The 23,848-nt window shown below is 43.7% G+C and overlaps 1 protein-coding gene across 1 annotated transcript in view; it reads left to right on the forward strand.

Annotated features, from left to right (window-relative positions):
- npas1 (neuronal PAS domain protein 1) overlaps positions 1-23,848 on the forward strand; it is a 97,876-nt gene that overhangs the window by 54,910 nt on the left and 19,118 nt on the right. The gene's annotated exons all lie outside the window — the stretch shown is intronic.

Below are 23,848 nucleotides of genomic sequence, written 5' to 3' on the forward strand. Positions count from 1 at the left end.
TCCACCAGTCCTTGATTTATTGTTGAAGTTTGAATTTAAATTTACTACACAACCATTGTAAAAGCACATTCATTATAGTATGAATGGAACTCGGACAAACTATATCTGCCATTTACTAATTATCACTTGACCTACCCATGCCAGTTGCGTCATCCAGGTACTTCTTGCATACTGTTTTTCGAATACTATGAATTCAGACATACTATACGGCTCGCATACTGTTTTTAATGTAGGGGAGAGCGGGGTAAGTTGTCACATGGGTAAGTGGTCACACTCTAAGTGGTCACACTATACTTCCAACACTAGAGGTGCTATCTCAAAAATCAAATAGCCACTTCTATAGTCAACCTCCTGTTCACATTTGGTCAAGATTGCTCTAATTTGAGGTTAACACACTTTTCCTATTTTTTTTGTCCTAAAAAGTCAAAACAAATCACTTAATTTTATTCAGTACAACTTTGTTGGGTATAGATGTTATTTTTTTTACAAAATAGAGGAGAGGAGACAATAATGTGACTTTTGACATCTCAGTTTAAGGCAAGGTGTCTCATTGACTTTGGGGCAAGTTTTCACATGTGCCCCAGAGCAAATAAACACACAGAACATGCTCAAAAACATTGTGATATTGTAATTTACATGTATTTGTCATACAGTTTTTGAAGAAAGGAAGGAAAGGAAGGAAGACATTCCTTGGATTGTGGCAATTGCCTATCCTCTGGCTGCAAACCTCTTGAACATTCAGGCTGGCTTTAGAGTGGCCGGGATTCAACCTTACAACAGAAATGTATTTCTGGAAACTGTGTTTGTACCATCCTACATCACAGATTGCCCTATCAATAATCCCAATTAAGTAGTTGTGTTCTTATTTTTAGATAGTCTAGTGTGACAATTTACCTACTGATGTAGCCGATATTGTCACAAGTGCACATTCTCCATTCAACAGTCTACAACTCCGTAATGAGATAAGATATGAAAATGTAATGAATACAAAACATGTGCCCGAGACTTCCTTCTTTCATTTGGTGTGTCATTTATGACATTGTGATGTATGGTGTAAAAGTTAGACAGTATGAAACGTGTGCCAACTTACCCTGCTCTCCCCTACCATAGGATATGGAAGTATTTAAGACACAGCCAATGAGAAAAAGTAAGAATTTTAAAAGTCCAAACTGTTACTTTAAAAAGTCCAAAGGTTTCATTCTGAACAGAAGCAATCTTCCATAGATTCCTGCTGAAATGGATTTCACCTGCAGAGATGTGCTGATCAATGATAATATAAACACTTTTAAAGCTGTTTTATCCTAACTGATGTTTTGAACATGCAGCTCACAAAGGATTCTAGAGTTTGTGGTTAACATGTTGCCATCAATGTAAATCTAATAAAACATACATCATAGATAAAACAGTCAGTGTTTATATTACATATTTCATTAGATTGAATATTTAATATATACAATTTTAACTGAATATTTAATACTTAGAAAAAGATCAATGAAAATATTTGTTGTAGTGTATGAGCTGAATGATATATGCAGTATGTTCATATATATATAGTTTAAATATTCCATCCAGCATTTTGAATTATTTGATTTGCACGATGCATTCTCGGATGGTGTTTAATATAAAGGACTTAATGAAATTCTGGTTTGCTTTATATATCAATTGATAATTCACAATAGACAGTTGGCCTTTTTGCCCACAACATTTCTCAGAAATGTCATTGATATGGCCATATATGAAAAATTACAGTTTAAGGCAAAATAATTATTACATATATTAACAAGTTATGTTTAACAGAGCAAGAACAGTTTTCATAGTATTTCCTAATATTGTTTCTTCTGTAGGAAGTATTCGTTCATTTTCCTTTAGCTTAGTCTCTATTTCAGAGGTTGCACAGCAGAATGAACTGCCAGTTATTCCGGCATATGTTTTACGCAGCAGATACCCAACACTGGGAAACACCCATACACACTAATTCACACACACATACAATATGGGCAATTTAACTTATTCAATTCACCTATTGTGCATGTGTTTGGACTTGTGGGGGAAACCGGAGCACCCGTAGGAAACCCCCGTGAACACAGGGAGAACATGCAAACTCCACATAGAAATGCTAACTGACCCAGCTGAGGCTCGAACCAGCGACTTTCTTGCTGTGAGGTGATTGTGCTACCCACTGCGCCACAGTGACGCCCAACTGTCATTATGTAAAGGGAAAAACTAGTTGAATAAAATCGTGTTGCATAAAATCTTCTCTATTATAGAAATATTTGTAAAATAATTTTAGTTTCACACACAAATTTTTTGCCTTCAGCTGGATATACAATTATAGCATGTATTTCGTACTGTATATTTACATGTTCGTAATTCCAATGGCTAAAATAATGTATGTAAAGCAGTTTGTGCAATATTTTGAAATATTTTTTTGCTACCGTTTTTTTTCTTATTTAAATTTAACAATTATAACATATAAAACTAACTCTACATAAATTTTACATCAACCATTTAAGCCCACAATTAAAACATGTTTATCATCTTAACAGATATGACTTTAGTTGATTCACAGTTAATTTTAATTAAATTGTGCAATTCTCGCTTTTTTTTTTTCATTTTTCAGATTCTTGTAGCTTTTTACAGTTTTTCTACAATATTATATTTATTTCGCACACGTTTTTTATTATTTCCCAAATTTGTTCTGCAAAATTATCTCCATGTTTTTAGAATTCTGACGTTTTATTTTCACAGTTTTCACTTTTTTTCTTGTAGTTGTAGTAATAATAATAATAATAATAATAATAATAATAATAATAATAATAATAATAATAATAATTTAAAATTAGGCAGCATGGTGGTGCAGTGGTTAGCGCTAGTTCGAGTCCCAACTGGGTAGAATGGCATTTCTGTGTGGAGTTTGCATGTTCTCCATATATGTTCATGTGGGTTTCCTCTGGGTGCTCCGGTTTCCCCCCACAGTCCAAAAACATGCGTTATAGGTGAATTGAATAAACTAAATTGTTTGTAGTGCATATGTGTGAATGTGAGAGTGTATGGGTGTTTCCCAGTACTGGGTTGCAGCTGGATAGTTGGCGGTTCATTTTGCTGTGGCGACCTCTGATGAATTAAGGATACTAAGGCGAAGAAAAATTAATGAAGGAATTTAAAATTAATAATTATAATGTGTACACTACCAGTCAAAAGTTTAGGATTAGTCCGATTTTGAAAAATGTTTTATAATGAACTTATTCTGATCTCAAAGGGTGCATTTATTTCATAATAAAAAAGTCAAAACTGTAAAATTGTGAAATGTTATTGCAATATTAAGTAATAGTTATTTTAGTAATTGTAGTTTAAATTTTAATTATTCTGTGGTTTGAAGAACAATAATGAAACAAATTCAGCTTTAGTATCCTTTTAAATATTCTGATCAAGAAGAAATATATATTATTATTAATGCTGTTGTTTGTTGTTGATGTTTGCTGTTGTTATTTGTTATGGCTGTTTGTTGTTGTTGTTTGCTGCCATTGTTTGTTTTTGTTGTTTGTTTTTGCTGTTGTTTGTTGTTGTTTGCTGTTGTTATTTGCTATGGCTGTTTGTTGTTGGCTGTTGCTGTTGTTATTGCTGTTTGCTGTTGTTGTTTGGTGTTGTTGTTTGCTGTTGTTGTTTGTTGTTGTTGTTGTTTGCTGTTGTTTTTTTATGGCTGTTTGTTGTTTGCTGTTGTTCGTTATTGCAGCTTGCTGTTGTTTTTGCTGTTGTTTGTTGTTGTTTGCTGTTGTTGTTTGTTATTGTTGTTTGCCATTGTTTGCTGCTGTTGTTGTTTGATATTGTCGTTGTTTGCTGTTGTTGTTGTTATTGTTGTTGTTTGCTGTTGTTGTTTGTTATTGCTGTTGTTGTTTGCTGTTGTTATTTTTTGGCTGTTTGTTGTTTGCTATTGTTGTTTGTTATTGCTGCTTGCTGTTGTTTGCTGTTGTTTGTTATTGTTGTTGTTTGCTGTTGTTTGTTATTGCTGCTTGTTGTTGTTTGCTGTTGTTGTTTGTTATTGTTTGTTGTTGTTTGTTATTATTGTTTGCTGTTATTTGTTATTGTTGTTGTTTGCTGTTGTTTGTTATTGCTGCTTGTTGTTGTTTGCTGTTGTTGTTTATTGTTGTTTGCTGTTGTTTGTTGTTGTCATTTGCTGTTGTTGTTAGTTATTGTTGTTTGCTGTTGCTGTTTGTTATTGTTTGTTGTTGTTTGTTGTTGTCATTTGCTGTTGTTGTTAGTTATTATTGTTGTTTGCTGTTGTTGGGATTGTTGTTGTTTGCTGGTGTTTGTTTTGGTTGTTATTTGTGGTTATCTTTTATCATTGTTGTTGTTTTAAATGTTGTTGCTTGTTGTTGTTTTCAAAACTTTAGACAATACCAAAAGCACCATTTTATTCATCACAATAACTAGTTCAAGAGTGAAATAAATATATTTCTAATAAAAAAATGCAAATAAAAGCTATTAGTTTGAACTTTCGTTTTTATCAAAAATTCATTCATTCATTCATTCATTTTAAATACAGCAAATAAAAATTACTATAATTATAAGGATCTTTATTTAGTGATTTTGTACCAATAATAACTGAACAGAACAGAAGATCATCAAATTATAAAAATTTGTAATGAATTTGTAAATTTGTAAGAAGAGTAATGATGATGAAAATTCAGCTTTGAATAACAGAATTAAATCAAATTTGAAACCACATTCAACAAGAAAACAATTTTTTTAAATTGTAATAATAGTTTACAATTTAACAGTTTTTTTAATCAAAGATATACAGCCTTGGTAAGCAGAACTGCCTTCTTTTCCAACACTAATAAATCTTACTGTTTCCACACTGGTAGTGTGTGTCTGTGGGGGCACATAACAATGACGCGATGACGTTTGATTGGCTGATGGAGTTGTTGTCCCTGGGTCATCATAAAAAATGTAGATCTCAGGACAACTATCATTTGGCAAAATCAGGATGTGCGTGCGTGTACATATACAGTTGAAGTCAAAATGATTAGCCCTTTTATGAAATCGTTATTCTTTTTCGAATATTCCACAAGTGATGTTTAATGTTTTTTAATTTTTCACAGTATATCATATAATATTTTTTTCCTATAGGGAGAGTCTTATTTATTTTACTTTGACTGGAATAAAAGTAGTTTTCTTTTTTCTTTTTTAAAACCAATTTTAAGGCCAATATTTCTTACGAACAAACCACTGTTCTCCAATGACTTGCCCAGTTAATATAATAAAGAGGAATGAAAGAGTTAAAAAATTGGAAATTAAATTCCCACTTAAACCTTTACATGAAATTAATTTCACACTGATTTAGTTTGTTCGCAAATTTAATATCAACCATTTAAGCCCAAGATCAAACCCTATTCCTTATCCCGACAGACAAGACTTCAGTGGAGTGTGTCCTGATGATTTTTTTCCCACCGCCACACTCCTTCACAGCGCCTCTGTCTGGGTCTCTCGGGTCAACACAGGAGGAAATACATTAACTGTAAGCATAAGACCTTACTTGTTAGCTCATGTCAGAGGTCACGACCCCACCACCCCAGATAGAGCCGTCCGTTCTGGTTAATCCTCGTGACCTCTGCAAAGACAGTAGGGTTCCTTAGGCGGATTAGGCAGGGTCAGGAACCTGCAGAGCGGGACGATACGCAGAGACCCAAGCTCCAGGCCTAGATGGAGGTCCAGGAGCTTAGCCTCTGGTCTGCTCTCCGCGGCCAAAGCCACGCCATCTGGGAAGCGTGGAGGGGCGAATGGGGTGGGAAATTGATCCTGGCCTGTTTAGTATTCAGAGCCATGACTTTGCCTCCTCCCCGTCTCTTCTTCCTCGTCCTCTTCTCTTGCTCCTCTCCCATCAGTCAGAAGCAGAGCGAGAGAGTGTTGTGGACAACTGCCCCGACGCCTCATACATATTAAAGCCCAGCTATTATTTATATCATGTCTTTTCCCCTCTCTCTCTCTCTTTCTCTCTCTCTCTCTCTCTCTCTCTCGCTTTTCTTAGCCCTCTTCTTAACACTTACCAACAACCACTTCTCACTTCTTCTGTTTCTCATTCCGCTTTCAACATCGCTCCTTGGTTGCTTGTAGAGCTTCTCTGCTGGGTTTATTATTATTATTTTTTTAATTGTATTATATTATATTATATTATATTATATTATATTATATTATATTATATTATATTATATTATATTATATTATATCATATTATTGTTATGTTGTTGTTATATTGTTGTTATATTTATTATGTTGTTATTATTATTATTATCATTATACTATATTATTATTATTATTATTATTATTATTATTATTATTATTATTATTTTTTTTTTTTTTATTATTGTTGTTGTTGTTATTATTATTATTATTATTATTATTATTATTATTATTATTATTATTATTATTATTATTATCATCATTGTTTTTTATTATTGTTATTGTAATTGTTATTATTTATATTATTATTATTTTATTATTATATTATTTTTTAGAAATTTGGATTTGTTTGCTTGTTTGTTTGTTTGTTTGTTTTTTGTTTTTGTTTTGTTTTTTGTTTTGTTTTTGTTTTTTTGTTTTTTGGGGGGGGGGGGGGTATTATTGATATGGCCTTTTATGTAAAATATGAAACATATAAAATGTGTCTATTGCTGTTGTAACCCTCATTCCCTGAAGGACAGGGTATCCGCAGGGTCTTAAAAGTTTTAAAATATCTTAAATCTTAAAAGCTTAATTTTAGGCCTTAAAAAGTTCTAAATCTACTAAAACATTGTGTTGTAGGTCTTAAATCTTTTTTTTACTGTTGAGGATACTGAGCTGACCTATAGTTTTTATTATTAAATTATTATTATTAAATGTATTAAATTCCAATCATTTTTTGATGACGCTAGTGAAAATCTTTTCCAACTGGTATAATCGAAAAAAAAATCCTTAGCATTTAGCTTTGTATAAGTCTCGTATTTCATTCATAGTGGTCTTAAAAATGTCTTTAAAAGTCTTAAATTTAACTTGAATCCTGCAGAAACCCTGGAAGGAAAGAACGGAGACATTATATCAAAAGATATTATAAGGAATCGCCATAATGGCGTTCTGATATAACTCAGAGATCCCAATCTGAAGGGGAACTACATATTTTACATTTGTAATATTTTTATTTAAATTCTTCATAAAACTTGTTATTTTGCTATTTTAATCTGTTCAGTTAAACTGATCAAAAGTGACAGTAAACACATTATTATCATATATTGATTATATATCATATAATGATGAAAAATGAAATAATATATCATATATTTTATAGTATCTTATATTTTATAAAAATAATATTTTTGTATTGTAAAGTCTTATTTTATTATCATTAGCTGTCCTGGGAAGTTTTTTTTCTTGTCACATGTTTGCTAAGGCAACACGGTGGCTCAAAGGTTAGTACTGTTGCCTCACAGTAAGAAGGTCGCTGTCATGGATTGGTCAGGCTCTCACGACCCCCACTCACGAAGATCACCATCACCTGACTTCTAATGAGCACACAGCTGCATCACATTCACGAGCACCAGATAAAAGCACAGCACTCCAGTCGCTCATTGTCCGGGCTCGTCTCGACGAAAGCGGACAACTGAGCGACCACTCAGCGTAGTCATCCTCAGCTAAAACAAACGATTTACTTACCTGTTCTCTTTGTATTCCTCCTAGTCTTCCTGGTCCTCCCGAATCGTCCTGTCTTCCAGTCCTTCCAAGTCTGTGTCATCCTCTGTCAGCTGTATCTGGTGTGTGCTGTCCATCCTCGTGTATTCCTGTTACCCAGCCACGGAGGAAAAGACCCCAACATCATTCCTGATCCTCCTGGCTATCCTTCATGTGCTCCTTGTTGTCATTTAATAAACACCCTACGTTTCCTTACCTCTGTCTCCTGTCCGCTTCATAACAGAAGCCCGGACCCATAACGACGACAACATGAGCACCCCCGATCACCTTCAAGAGCTGGTGGACCAGTTGAAGCGGATTCTACAGCCACCAGCTCCACTTTCCAACGCACCACCAGCACCGAGCACTTCCGCCTCCACAGTTTCTTCTTCGGCCCTTCCTTCCAGTCCCATGGCCCGACCAGCGCCCTACTCAGGCGGAGCGGGGGAGTGCAATGGTTTTCTGTTACAATGTTCCCTCATATTCGAAATGCAACCTTCTCTATATCCCACAGATAAGTCGAAGATCGCCTACATCGTATCTCTACTCTCTGGACCTGCACTTAAATGGGCTGAGACGATCTGGAACCAAGCCGGGCCGGTCATGAATTCCATCACTACCTTCACGGAGTATTTCAAAGAGGTGTTTGGACGTTCTGATGGGGAAGTAGCCGCTGGAGAGCAGCTGTATCATCTAAAGCAAGGTACTCTATCTACACAGGAATATGCTCTCCGGTTTCGCACTCTAGCAGCTGCAAGTGGATGGAATGAGAGATCGTTGTTGACCACGTACCGGCTCGGCTTGGAACCCACTCTCCGAATCCAACTGGCCACATTAGATGATACAATGGGTCTGGAGAGATTCATCCAACATTCTCTCCGATGTTCCGATCGTCTCCGTTCCTATCAACAGGACACCATCACCCCCTCGTCTGCACTCCTCCAATCGCCTGAGTCAACAGCCTCTCCAGAACCAGAACCCATGATAATAGAGTCTGGAAGACTGACATCAGCGGAACGACAGAGGAGGCTGACCCGGGGTCTGTGTCTATACTGCGGTGTCAGTGGACACACCCGTATGGAGTGTCCCCTTCGTCCCATTCGGACTTCAGTGAGTGTATTCAGTACGAATATTGAACAATGTAAACCACTTACTACCACCGTACAAATAACTACTGCCTCTATTTCTCTCCTTGTCACAGCCCTCATCGACTCCGGGTCAGCAGGGAACTTCATCTCCCAATCCCTCTGTCGTCAACTCCACCTCCGTACTGAGGCGTCCTCGCATATATACCAGATACAACCGATAACCCAGTGCACTCGATCTTCGACCCGTATCCATCGACAATGCGAAGACATCCTTCTTCAAGTGGGTTGTTACATCAGAGAGGATTCAATTTCTGGTTCTGGAGGGTGCAAATATGGACATCATTCTAGGGCGCCCGTGGCTGGTGAAGCACGATCCCATCATCTCTTGGGGCACAGGAGAGATAAAGAAATGGGGATCTGGATGTACACCTGCCTGTTTTCCATTCTCCCTCTTCAAGGTCGGAACCCCATTTCTTTGTTTGCAACATCGGTCGAGAGCCCTCCTGAGAAGCAGTCTATCCACATTCCTAAGGAGTACAGCTCCTTCATGATGTCTCTCTGCCCCAAGAGAGCTTCCCAGCTACCGCCGCATCGGCCATGGGACTTGCGCGACTCGACCTAGTTCCAGATGCCCAGTTGCCAAGAGGTAGGATCTACCCGCTCTCGCTTCCAGAGAATCAGGCAATGGAAGATTACATAAGGGAGGCTCTGAGTCAGGGGTACATACGTCACTCAAAATCACCCAGCCGCCTCAAGCTTCTTCTTTGTGGCCAAGAAGGACGGAGGGCTGCGTCCATGCATCGACTACAGGGTCCTAAATAACGGTACAGTAAAATACCGATATCCCCTTCCTCTGGTACCAGCCGCTTTGGAACAGCTCCGAGAAGCTAAAGTCTTCACTAAATTGGACCTCCGCAGCGCGTATAATCTGATAAGAATACGTGAGGGGGACCAATGGAAGACAGCATTCGTGACCCCTACTGGCCACTATGAATATGAGGTCATGCCTTACGGTCTGGTCAACGCCCCCTCCGTATTCCAAAACTTCATTCATGAAGTCCTCCGGGAGTTTCTTCACCACTGTGTAATAGTGTACATAGATGACATCCTCATTTACTCCCGGAGTGAGGCCGAACATCGCCAACACGTTGCGGAGGTCCTACACACATTGAGAGAACATCACCTCTACCTCAAAGCGGAGAAATGCTCATTCCACCAGAAGTCGATTCATTTCTTGGGATACATCATTGACCAAACCGGTATACGTATGGATGGGAAGAAAATTGAGGCTGTTCTATCCTGGTCAGAACCCACTTCCATTAAGGAGCTCCAGAGGTTTCTTGGGTTTGCTAACTTTTATAGACGGTTTATCAAGGACTACAGCAGGATTACATCACCTCTCACTAATCTCCTCAAGGGTAAACCCAAAGGACTGGAGTGGACCAAAGAAGCAGCCGCAGCCTTCCGCCTTCTTAAGAAGGAGTTCACAAGGGCCCCACTCCTGACTCATCCTGACCCAAATCTTCCTTTCGTGGTGGAAGTGGACGCATCCACCACCGGCGTCGGGGCAGTATTATCTCAACATCATGATACACCGCCCCGACTGCATCCCTGTGCCTATTTCTCTCGGAAGTTGAGCCCGGCGGAGCAGAATTACAGCATAGGAGACAGGGAGCTTCTAGCAATCAAGCTAGCCTTGGAGGAGTGGCGTCACTGGTTGGAGGGAGCCAAACATCCGTTCCAGGTGATCACAGATCACAAAAACCTCCAATACATCAAAGAGGCCAAGAGACTATGTCCACGTCAAGCCAGATGGTCACTTTTCTTCTCACGTTTTGATTTCTCCATTTCCTATCGTCCAGGACCCAAGAATCTAAGAGCAGACGCTCTCTCTCGTTTACACGAGCATCACGATCATGAAGAACTCCCAACGAAGATTCTTCCCGAACACATCTCCATTTGTCCGATCACCTGGAACGCTCCTCCAGTCGTTGCCACTCCGGAAGCCCCTGCTCCGCCGGGATGCCCTCCTCATCGGCAGTTCATACCACCTGAACACCGGGTAGATCTGATCCACTCCTTACATACCTCGCTAGGCACTGGACATCCAGGGACCAACAATACTCTCTCGCTAGTATCCCAACGATTCTGGTGGCCAAACATGGCAAGGGATGTGAGGCAATATGTTCAGGGCTGTAAGGACTGTGCCCAATCCAAGAGCCCACGTCATCTACCCGCTGGAAAGCTCCATCCCTTGCCGATTCCGAACCGTCCCTGGTCACACCTAGGAGTGGACTTTATCACTGACCTCCCTTCGTCAGAAGGTAATACCTGTATTCTAGTCATAGTAGATAGATTCTCAAAGTTTGTCAAACTAATCCCTCTGAAAGGTCTTCCCACAGCCTTTGAAACTGCCGACAATATCTTTAATCAAGTCTTCAGGTCATTTGGTATTCCAGAAGATATTGTGTCGGACAGAGGTCCACAGTTCATCTCACGTCTATGGAAAGCCTTCTTCAAGCTCCTAGGTGTGGCCGTCAGCCTCTCTTCTGGATATCATCCCCAAACCAACGGGCAGACAGAGAGGAAGATTCAGGAGGTGGGACGGTTCCTGAGGACCTTCTGCAGTGGTCACCAGAACTCCTGGAGCCAGTATTTGGGCTGGGCAGAATATGCCCAAAATTCACTGCGGCAACCCTCCACCGGACTCACGCCATTCCAGTGCGTCCTGGGCTTCCAACCACCGCTCTTTCCCTGGGATGGCGAACCATCTGATGTCCCCGCAGTGGATCACTGGTTCCGGGAGAGCGAGAGAGTCTGGGACGAGGCTCATCAACATCTGCAGAGGGCAGTCCGTCGAAGCAAGGTAACCGCCGATAGGAGAAGGTCTGAAGAACCCAGATACACACCCGGACAAAAGGTGTGGCTATCCACCCGGGACATACGCATGCGACTGCCCTCTCGCAAGTTAAGTCCCCGATTTGTTGGTCCCTTCACCATCGTGGAACAGGTTAACCCCGTCACCTACAAACTACAATTACCCTCTCACTACCGTATTCACCCTACATTCCACGTATCACTCCTGAAACCCTATCACGATCCTGTTCTTCCCTCCACAGAGCCTGACCACGAAGAGGAACCCCCTCCTCCACTGCTCCTAGAAGAAGGAGCCGTCTACGCAGTGAAGGAGATCTTGCGTTCCCGACGTCGTGGTGGCCAGTTGGAGTACCTGGTGGACTGGGAAGGGTACGGCCCCGAAGAAAGGACATGGGTTCCCAGAGCTGATATTCTCGATCCTAGTCTCATGGTGGAGTTTCATGAGAGCCACCCTGAGTTCCCAGCGCCTAGAGGCAGAGGGAGACCACCACGGCGTCGGAGGTGTCGGCCCTCAGGAGCGGGCCCTGGGGAGGGGGGTACTGTCATGGATTGGTCAGGCTCTCACGACCCCCACTCACGAAGATCACCATCACCTGACTTCTAATGAGCACACAGCTGCATCACATTCACGAGCACCAGATAAAAGCACAGCACTCCAGTCGCTCATTGTCCGGGCTCGTCTCGACGAAAGCGGACAACTGAGCGACCACTCAGCGTAGTCATCCTCAGCTAAAACAAACGATTTACTTACCTGTTCTCTTTGTATTCCTCCTAGTCTTCCTGGTCCTCCCGAATCGTCCTGTCTTCCAGTCCTTCCAAGTCTGTGTCATCCTCTGTCAGCTGTATCTGGTGTGTGCTGTCCATCCTCGTGTATTCCTGTTACCCAGCCACGGAGGAAAAGACCCCAACATCATTCCTGATCCTCCTGGCTATCCTTCATGTGCTCCTTGTTGTCATTTAATAAACACCCTAACGTTTCCTTACCTCTGTCTCCTGTCCGCTTCATAACAGTCGCTGGTTCGAGTCCCAACCGGTTCAGTTGGGCTAATGAGTTGTTTCTTCAGCTGTACAGTATGCTGATCTTCTGAAGTTTCTTCTAAGATTTCTAAAAACACTTTTAAAAAAGACATTTGCTTTGAATAAGCTGAAATAAGCAGAATTTTCAACACAACTTAATTGTTTTGTTCAATCCACTTAAATTTGTAAAAACGAGTTCACTTAATTCCTTCATGTTATCCCAACACAAATCGATTGTGAGGAACCCAGCATGTTTTACTGTGAATTTATTTTTCTCACACATGAATGAACCTTTGAATGGTAGTGAATAGATAGTTATAGTCAGAATTATTAGCCCCCTTTAAATTTTTCTTTTTCTTTTTTAAATATTTAAGCTGTATAGAAGTGTCATGAAAAAAATCTAGTAAAATATTATTTACTGTCATCATGGCAAAGATAAAATAAATCAGTCATTAGAAATGAGTTATTAAAACTATTATGTTCAGAAATGTGTTGAAAAAATCTTCTCTCCCTTGGGAGAAATTGGGGAAAAAAATAAACAGTGGGGCTAATAATTCAGGGGGGCTATTAATTCTGACTTCAACTGCATAAGCATATAAAATCAGTTTTTTTCTGCTGCACAATACTTTGTTACAATAATTTGTATGCATTTCACAGATGAAGCATTTCCATACACTTTCAGGCACCAATTATTTAAAAACCTATTATTTCTTGGTGTAAAGAATATTTTAATCATCTAAAGAATGATTTTCCTCTATAAAGCACTTTTTGTGGAAGTTCTAAGTAATTTTACATGTTAAAAGTTCATCATGGAACCACTAAAGGTAAGAAACCTTAATATTTAGAGTGTTTAGCACTACTGCGTAAAAGTAAATATATCAAAACTTATAAGGTCTGGATACACCTATTTTATTCTGTTTCTCTGCATCCAGCTAATTTCAAATGCAAGAGGGTGTCCTGTGTGAATGCTTCTGACACAGGCAGTACAACAGGACAGCAGACATACTGAAAACAGCAGCACGGAATGAATAAAGAGTCGTTCACACAAGACGTGTTCTTGTGTTCAAATACAGCAAGATGAAGTGCAAGAAAACAGGCCTCTGGAGATGCTCCTCAGAGTTTAACTGTTGGAACTTGACAGAGACTCCTTAAAACACGATGCAAGGCACTGTGCAGATAAACATATTTCAGACATTTTTATGACAATTTTTGGAGGTATTGTGTGGAAACATTGCTGAATTTTAAGTCAAAGAGTGCATTAAATGTCAATAATTTCAACTAAAAACAGAAAACTATTTTTGTTATTGAATATTGGCTATTTAGGTGTTGAACTATAAGACCTAAAAATCATGTGTTTGTGTATTACATATTTACAGTCAGTCATAAGTAAGTACTTGACAATCCTGGCAATATCTTTGCCACCATGGATTTTCCAGTGATTTTCACTCAGGTTTAGTTCAGGACTCTATTTAGGCCATTTCATTATTTTTTTCAAGGACCTACTTTACATGTTTTGCTGTATTACAGGGATTTTTGTTCTACATGAAAACTGCTGTATGAATGAACAATAAATGCAAGGAATCATGTAGCTTCTGATAAACATTTGCTTCACTCTGTCACAAACCTTCATAAGAGGCCAAGCTCCAAGAGAAAACCCCACCAATTACACTTAATTGATTTCACACTTGTGGTTCAGTCTCTCCATAGTTTCACGATGATCCTAATTTTTCCCATTTAACCCAAATAAATTAAACTTGCTTTCATAACTGAAGTATTTTCTAATTTTGATAAGTACTTTTTTATTTTTCAATTAAATGTTTTACTGTACTTCAGGATATAACTAATATTTATGCTTTAAAATCTGCTTTTATTTCTGTTAATTAACTTCAAGAAAATACCTCAAAATTATTTGGAAATTGTAGATTTAATTTTAGAATGAAATAGAGAGAATTTTGATCTCCAACTTTTCACTTTTCTTTCCTTTCCATTGTCCATTCCCAATCTAAGTGTCCTCCAGTGGATCCTTTTACCTGAGATTTTCCTTACGACCGTTCATGCATCTTTGGTGTATTTCCCTTCCAAACATGTGCGATCCCATCAGCTCTACTCCAACAAGCTAAACAAGGCTCTCTCTGAGGCATTGTGGACCAGATTAAGATCTCCGAGCCAGACCACCTGTCTGCTGGATTTACCTCCACCTTTACCTCTCAATTAGCCGACACAGGCTTAAAACCCCGGTCTCTTCACAATTCATCCCTCAACTGATCCCCAATTACACAGCCCCGCTCTTTACTCCACTGCCGATCCCTCTCCTTTCTGCTCTTCTCTCAGTTTGCATGCAACCTGGCCTGCACACACACACATTAGTGTCCTTGACGGCCAGCGGAAAATCCTTTAAAATCCCTCCGTAAATGGATCTAATCCCATAATAAATGGCTCTGTCCCACAGACAAGGTTTGAGAAGAAACCAGCCTTTTATCAAGATAGTGTAGAATGAGATCTGACCCTCACAGATTAATTTTCTTTTATAGATCTAAAGACACAGCAATGGAAATTTCTCACCAATTTCTCACTCATACATAAAAAGGGAGTTTATATATATACAGTTGAAGTCAGAGTTATTAGCCCCCCTTTGATTTTATTTATTTTTTTTATATTTCAGAGCAAGAAAATTTTCACAGTATGTCTGATTTTTTTTATTCTGTAGAAAGTCCAAAGCAGTTTTATTTCAGCTAGAATAAAAGCAGTTTTTAATTTTTTCAAAACCATTTTAAGGTCAAAATTATTAGCCCATTTAAGCTATTTTTTTTTTTTCGATAGTCTACAGAACAAACCATCATTATACAATACCTTGCCTAATTACCCTAACCTGCCTAGTCAACCTAATTAACCTAGTTAAGCCTTTAAATGTCACTTTAAGCTGTATAGAAGTGTCTTGAAAAATATCTAGTAAAATATTATTTATTGTCATCATGGCAAAGATAAAATAAATTAGTTTTCAGAGATGAGTTAATAAAACTATTATGTATAGAAATGTGTTGAAAAAAATTTCCCTCCGTTAAATAACTCAATAATAATAATAAAAAATAATTCAGGGAGCTAATAATTTTGACTTCAATTGTGTGTGTGTGTGTGTGTGTGTGTGTGTGTGTGTGTGTGTGTGTGTGTGTGTGTGTGTGTGTGTGTGTGTGTATATATATATATATATATTATAGGTGGGCATAGATAAAAAAAAATTAATCTACATTAATCTAGATTAATTTCGAAATTAATCTAGATTAAGATGGCTCATTTGAATTCTGCCGAAAGCATTCAGAATATGTGTGCTACCTAAATAATAAATCTTTGAGAACGAGTTTCTCGAGACAGGTGGCGCATTAGCCCAGGGGCTCATCTCCTATTTCCAAAATGCATCACAAACTGCTTGAGAAACTGTTCTACTATGATAATTGGTGATGAAAATAAATGATGTTCAGTAAGATGTACTTGTGTTTACTAACTGTTTATTCAGTTAAACATGAATGTTGAACTGTAGGCCTACATACGTTCATACTTGCTTTTGAAGTACGTACATACAGAAAATGCTGCTTCTCAATGCCAAGTTCACACAACCCTGACGGTGTCAAACATTGAGTATGTTTACATGGGCAACAATAATACGATTTTAATATGATTAAAACAATACTCTGATTAAGAGTTACCATGTAAACAGCGATTTTTGATTACCTTAATGCGACTAAAGTCAAAACTGAACAGAAATGGAATTAAGACATGTGGAGGATGTATATATTAGTGGAATTACTGAAGTAAACACTGCAATCAAACTATTACTGCTGTGTAGGACTTTTTGCCATATTTTCCGACAAGATCCAAGACACAGGCGGCTGTCAGTAAAGAACCACACACAAACCACACACACTGCTAAATGTGGAAGTTCCCCTTCGGATGGGGAACTCCAATGCTATGTGGAAACTTCCACTATGGGGATTTCGTCAGAATCCAATCATCTGAAAGAGTATAAAAACGGGCCAATGAAATGCCAATGAGTTGGCAGCGTCAGCGTGCACAGCTGGCGTCAATGACAATCAGTCATGCTATAAAGACGCAGCCAGTGCCATGCTCGACATCCTTTCGCTTTCAGAGCCTTTCACGAAGCTTCTGAGAGAGTCTTTGAGGGTATCTCCAACCTGTGTCTACAGAGAGAGATCGAGAAGCAGCTTCTCCCGGTCCAGAGCGCGTATACGCAGTGGCAGATGGTCGAGCTGGGTATTTCTCCCTTGCCTGGCGTCCTTTGGGTCCGGTCCTCCAAGAGCGGTTTGTATATAGGAAAAAAGCTTTCCTAAAAGAGCAACACGGTCGTGCAGCGCGTCTTTTTCAAGACGTCACTCCGACCGTGCGTTTCTGGATGCGGTGGTTTCCTATCCCCGGATGATGGGCACGAGCACAGCGTTTCATGTCTGGGGGTCCAGCATGTTAATGCGGTGCTCGCGGGCAGTGCATGCCATCACTGATGTCATGTCTGTTGCGCAGTTAAGATCGCGGCTCGCTCTTGAAAAAGAGCCACCCACCCCAGTTGTCCCCCGCACTGCGGTTGGCACTCGGGCAGATCTGAGGGTTTCAGTGAGAGTAAATCCGCCGCCCCCGGGCCGTGGACCTCTCGCTCCTCCACGCGCTCCATCCAAGCTTCAGGTGAAGAGAAGCGCTCCGTCCTTGGATGGTCGCTCTCTCACCTGATGACACCGGGGGTCAGATGTCCATCGCTGCATCGGAGGATGGGCTGTCATTGTCTGATGAGGATGCGAGCCCGCTCGCTCCCTCCCTCCGGGGAGGAGAGCGCGGCGTTAGCATCTAAAAAGCAGACGTGATGGCCGTGCTTTCTCGGGCTGCTTCGGCCGTGGGTCTGGTGATGGTTTATCCCCCAGCCCCGCGGCCGGACCGACTAGATGGGTGTATGTGGAGGATATAAGGAGGCAAGACCTTCAAAGCCTCCCGTCCCCTTCTTCCCGGAAGTGCACAGTAAGCTCACGCTGTCCTGAGGGCACTTTTTTCTGCCCGATCTGCGTGCGCTTCCATCCTCACCATCCTTGGAGGTTGGGCTGTCAAGGTCTGACGAGGATTCGAACCCGCTCGCTCCCTCCGGGACTTTGAGCGCGGCGTCGAATCCAGAAGCAGACTTTGCGGCTGTGCTTCCCCAGGCTGCTTCGGCCGTGGCTCTGGAGATGGTTTATCCCCCAGCTCCGCGGCCGGACCGATTAGAGGGGTGTGATGTGGAGGATGAAGGCGAGACCTTCTAAGCCTCCCCATCCCCTTCTTCCTGGATGGGCACAGTAGGCTCACGCAGTGTGCTGCGTGCGCCTTCCCCCTCACCATGCACGCTATGGCCACCTACCAGCGCTACCAAGCGCAGGCGCTGGCCCGGCTGCGCGAGGATGGTTCTGACCCAGGACTGAGCATGCGCTCCGCACCGCAACCGACTATGCTCTTACAAAAAAAAAAAAAAAAAAAAAAAAAGTCGGCTGTGTGTGCCCTGGGAAGGACGATGATCACATCCGTGATCCAGGAATGCCACCTCAGGCTAAACCTGGTGATGTGCGTGACGTTGACAAAGTTCGCTTTCTTAACTCACCCATATCCCAGGCTGGCCTGTTCGGCGACACTGGCGGTGAATTCGCCCAGGAATTCACGCCGGTGATAGAGCAGTCGGAGGCGATGGGCGAGGTCTCTATCGGCGGGATTGTATGACCGCTCCCCCCCGCCGAGCCATCCACATCCACTGCTTTTTCGCCGAGGACGCCCGCCCGCAGCTTTGCTTCGCCGCCCCCGCCTGCGCCTCCGGCCACGCGGCTGCGCCGAGCATCGCGCCGGCAACCAGCGTCCCCCGCCCAGGGCGCCGCTAAGTTCGGTAAAACGGACCGTGAAGCGTCCCTGAGGCGGGCCATCTGGGGAGGAGGGAATTTGCTCTTTCCCCGCTGGAGGGCGGGGCACGTTATTTAAAGGCGTAAAAAAAAAAAAAAAAAACGCCATCAAAATCCTCAGTGAAAGAGCACTTTTCCCCTCCTCCGGATGTGACAGCCCGAACACTGCCAGTCTGGGACGCTATGCCTTCCAGCTCGCAGGATCGGTGCATTTCGCCAATGGCTCATGGAGCACGAGAGAACGGTCTCCTTTCTCTCCACTCCCAGCCCCTCTCCTGGAGTTTGAGTGCGAGACGAGAACATCTCCTCTCCTGCTCTCCTGTGGGACCCCAGCGCTCCCCGGATGAGCCCACTCACTCCACGCTGCCCCGCCGCTGGCACGTCAGCGATCGTGCGGGTGGGACCATTTGCGGGGGCTCTGCCTGCCTGGTTAGCGCGGGCCAGCCCATCGCAATGGCTCATCCATACGACCAGACTCGGCTATGCGATTCAGTTCGCTAAACGGCCTCCCAGGTTCACGGGCGACCAGGGTCAGTCCTGCGTCCGCCCCTGTCTTGCGAGAGGAGATTGCTGTCCTCCTGGCGAAGGATGCAATCGAGCCGGCCCTCCAGCCGAGATGGAGCGCGGGTTTTACAGCCCGCACTTCATCGTGCCCCAAAAAAAAAAAAAAAAAAAAGCGGTGGGCTATGGCTAATCCTATATCTGCACATTTTGAACCGCTGCCTTCACAGGCTGCGCTTCGGAATGCTTACGCAGATGCGCATCACGCGATGCGTTCGTCCTCAGGATTGGTTTGCAGCAATAGATCTGAAGGACGCGTATTTTCATATCTCCACACTTCCACGCCACCGGCAGTTTCTGCGGTTTGCGTTTGAAGGTCGAGCGTGGCAATACACGGTCCTCCCCTTCGGGCTCTCTCTGTCTCCGCGAGTTTTCACCAAGCTCGCGGGGGGTGCCCTCGCGCCCCTTCGGCTCGCCGGCATCCGCACGCTCAATTATTTCGATGACTGGCTGATTTTAGCCCACTCTCGGGAGCAATTGATTATGCACAGAGACAAGGTGCTCCGGCACCTCCGCCCGTTGGGGTTTCAGGTCAACCGAGAAAAGAGCAAGCTCGCCCCCGTGCAGAGCATCTCCTTTCTCGGGTTGGAGCTGGACTCGATCACTATGGAGGCGCGCCTCTCACGAGAGCGCGCCGAGGTAATGCTGAACTGTCTGAGAGAGTTCGACAGGAAAAAAAGTGGTCCCCCTGAAATTATTTCAGAGGCTCCTGGGGCATATGGCATCCGTAGCCGCGGCCACGCCGCTCGGATTGCTCCATATGAGACCACTACAGCATTGGCTTCACGATCGGGTCCCCAGACGCGCATGGTACGCGGGCCCACACCGAGTGACTGTCACTGCGCTGTGTCACCGCACCCGCACCCCCTGGAAAGGACCGCTCCTTCCTACGGGCCAGTGTGCCCCTAGGTCAGGCGTCCAGGCAGGCTGTCGTTTCGGCAGATGCCTCCAGTATGGGGTGGGGGGGCCGTGTGTAGCGGGCATGCTGCTGCGGACCTGTGGAGGGGAACCCAGCTGCATTGGCATATCAACTGCCTAGAGCTGTTGGCAGTGTTTCTCGCTCTGCGCCGCTTTTTACCGGTGCTGAGGGGGCAACACGTGCTGGTCAGGACGGACAGCATGGCCGCGGTAGCGTATTCCATCCGGATGGGGGGTATACGCTCCCGCTGCATGTCTCAGCTCGCTCGCCGTCTGCTCCTCTGGAGTCATACGCGGCTGAAGTCGCTGCTTGCTATTCACACCCCGGATGGGCTCAACCGTGCGGCCAACAGGCTCTCACGGCAGCTCCTTCCCCGGGAGAATGGCGACTCCACCCCGAGTCATGCGTAAGTATGCACTCCCCCCAGTGAGCCTACTCGCGCAGTTTCTGTGCAAGGTCAGGGAGGACGAGGGGCAGGTCTTGCTAGTTGCGCCCCTGGCCCAACCGGACCTGGATATCAGAACTCTCCCTCCTCGCGACGCCCCCCCTGGCGAGTCCCTTTGAGAGAGGACCTACTCTCTCAGGGACAGGGCACCATCTGGCACCCTCGCTTAGTTCTGTGGAACCTCCACGTGGGGTCCATAAGACGCGACGAGGAAGACTTAGGTAACCTACCGGTGGCGGTGGTTAATACCATCACTCAGGCTAGTGCACCCTCTACGAGGCATGCCTACGCCCTGGAGTGGAGTCTATTCACTGAGTGGTGCGCTTCTCGCCGAGAAGACCCCCGATCTTGCCAGATCAGTGTTGTGCTTTCTTTCCTTCAGGACAGGTGGAGCGAAGGCTGTCGCGCTCCACACTGAGGGTTTACGTGGCCACCATCTCCGCTCATCATGATGCGTGGATGGCGGCACCGTGGGGAGGCATAACCTCATCATCCAGTTCCTCAGAGGTGCGAGGCGGATGTTTTCCCCCGCCCCCCTCTCATACCCTCTTGAGATCTCGCGGTAGTGCTACGAGCCTACGTGGGGATCCCTTCGAACCACTCGACTCAGTATCCTTGAGATTTCTGTCCTTGAAGACAGCTCTGCTGGTCGTGTTGGCATCGGTTAAGAGGGTTAGGTACCTGGAGGCATTTTCGGTCAGTGACTCGTGCCTAGAATTCGGGCCGGCCTACTCTCACGTTGTCCTGAGACCCCGGCCCGGCTATGTGCCCAAGGTTCCTACCACGCCGTTTAACAATCAGGTAGTGAGCCTGCAAGCGCTGCCCGCGGAGGAGGCAGACCCAGCCCTTTCATTGTTGTGTCCTGTTCGCGCTTTGCGAATATATGGGGACCACACTCAGAGCCTTAGATCCTCTGACCAGCTCTTTGTCCATTACAGTGGTCGGCAGATGGGAAGTGCCGTATCTAAACAGAGGTTGGCCCACTGGGTAGTGGATGCCATCTCCCTCGCCTTTGGGCCAGGGTGAGCCGTGTCCCCCGGGGGTGAGAGCGCACTCCATTACGGAGCATCGCATCCTCCTGGGCGTTAGCACGCGGCGCCTCTCTGACAGACATTTGTAGAGCTACGGGTTGGGTGACACCCAATACATTTGCAAGGTTACAATCTGCGAGTGGAGCCGGTTTCCTCAAGGGTATTAGGCAACCCTTGGTGATTGAGGAAACGATTCGGTTGAGGTGTCGAAACACGCTTGCTGCGCCACTCTCCCTAACCCGGAGATACGTGCGCTTTTTCAGCTTTGTCAGTTTAGTTCCCCATTTCTTTGGCGAACCTTGCAGAGTTCCTCCGAGGCCCCCAGCACCTGACTCAGCGGAGGAGTCAGGTGTTGGCCCGTTACGTTGTCGGCATGCCCGCTGGTCAGCCCGCGTTCTGGGTATAGGTGCCTGCTATGTGTGATCCCCGCTGGCGATCCCATACGTTCACACAGCCACGGTATAGTCCCCCCTTCTAGGGCAGGCTCGTGTCTTCCCTCCCCGCTAACCATCCTTATGCTAGGACCCCCCCATCTCTGGGCTGGTCCATAGATTGTCACCAGGTCTCCCCTCTGGGTAGCAGGTGAGCTCCGCAGCGTCCTCCCTATCGGGACTGAACGCTTTCCCAACGTACTGTCGTATCAAAACCTTTTTACAGGGTTATTGCGACTCCCCGAAAAATATAACCGTTTCTGAACAGGTAAGTGAGGGCCAGGGGACACGTTGGAAGACTGTGTCTCGGGGTGTTGTAGGTGCGCTTGCTCTACTGCGTGGCACACCCTTCGCCAGGGGCGCAGTAAGGTTCTTTCGTTGTGGCGTTTTCCATAGATTTCCCCATAGTGGAAGTTTCCACATAGCATTGGAGTTCCCCATCCGAAGGGGAACGCTACGGTTACTAAAGTAACCCTTCGTTCCCCGAGGGGGGGAACGGAAATGCTATGTTCCTTCGCCACAACGATTGTCCCTTAGCTGTTGAGCGTGAAAGTCTCTTCAGCTAGAAAAGGATGTCGAGCATGGCACTGGCTGCGTCTTTATAGCATGACTGATTGTCATTGACGCCAGCTGTGCACGCTGACGCTGCCAACTCATTGGCATTTCATTGGCCCGTTTTTATACTCTTTCAGATGATTGGATTCTGACGAAATCCCCATAGTGGAAGTTTCCACATAGCATTTCCGTTCCCCCCCTCGGGGAACGAAGGGTTACTTTAGTAACCGTAGCGTTTTTTTCTTTCCGTTTGGCGAGCGTTATTAAATTCCATAACACTCTCACCAGTCCTTGCTCCATATTTGCGTCTAATACCCCAGTTTGTCACGGCGTATGAATGAAATGTTCATGAATTAAAGTGAAACTGCCGAACTGCAGTTAAAGTCAGGCATCCTGCTGATTTGATTCAGAAGGGCACTTGTTTGTCAGACGGCTCACCAGTCAGGTATACATAGCTCCCAGCCCAACTTTGAGAATAGATTAACGGCGATATTTTTTTTATCGCGCGATATGAGTCTCGCGTTAACGCAGCACGTTAACACCGATAACGGCCCAGCACTAATATATGTATGTGTCATTCTATTATGTACATTATATAACATTATATAACATTTTGTCCTTATTTGGGTTCAAAAACAACATGCAACATATAGCCCAGTCAGTGCAAACCGCCCATCTGTATCTTTATTCTTCACTAGCACATGTAACCTTTTGTTAGAAAGTAATTCTGTCATTTCGAGTTCTCGATGGTCCAAAAGGTGATGATAATAATTTAACATGTCAGTTTGTTCATCTTTTAGGTTGCTGAAAGAATCATTTGCTCCTTTGTTTTTTTCCGGCTTCTTCTTTGTTTTTTCGCACGTCAGTCTTGCGTTTGTTCGTTTCTGAAAGGATCGGATGTCAGAAGCACTTTAATAATCACGCGCACGCTTTTATCATCAGCTTTGGTATTTAAAATATAGATGCGTGGCGACTGCATGCGAAAAAGCAAAACCACTAACGCTTTAGATGGCCTTGTAAAAAACTACAGGGCACAGGGTAGATTCTGCTGTTCTTCTTGGCTTTGTGGCTGTTCATCAAGACGATCACAAGGTTTGTTTTAGCTTTAGTCGACCATGGCTCGTTATTGTATGTATATATTATTACGGTGTAATGTCTCTGCTGTGTTTTTAAAAATGGTGGGTTCTTTCATTCTGGCTTGTTGCTCAAGCAAGTGACGTAACTCTGTAAATCAATAGTGTTCAGCTGCGCATCTAGCTCCCCTTTTGGTACCCTTTTGTTGTGCTAGGTACCCTTTACAAAGGGTAC

Source organism: Danio aesculapii, chromosome 15 (assembly GCF_903798145.1).
Source record: "Danio aesculapii chromosome 15, fDanAes4.1, whole genome shotgun sequence".
Lineage (NCBI taxonomy): Eukaryota > Metazoa > Chordata > Actinopteri > Cypriniformes > Danionidae > Danio > Danio aesculapii.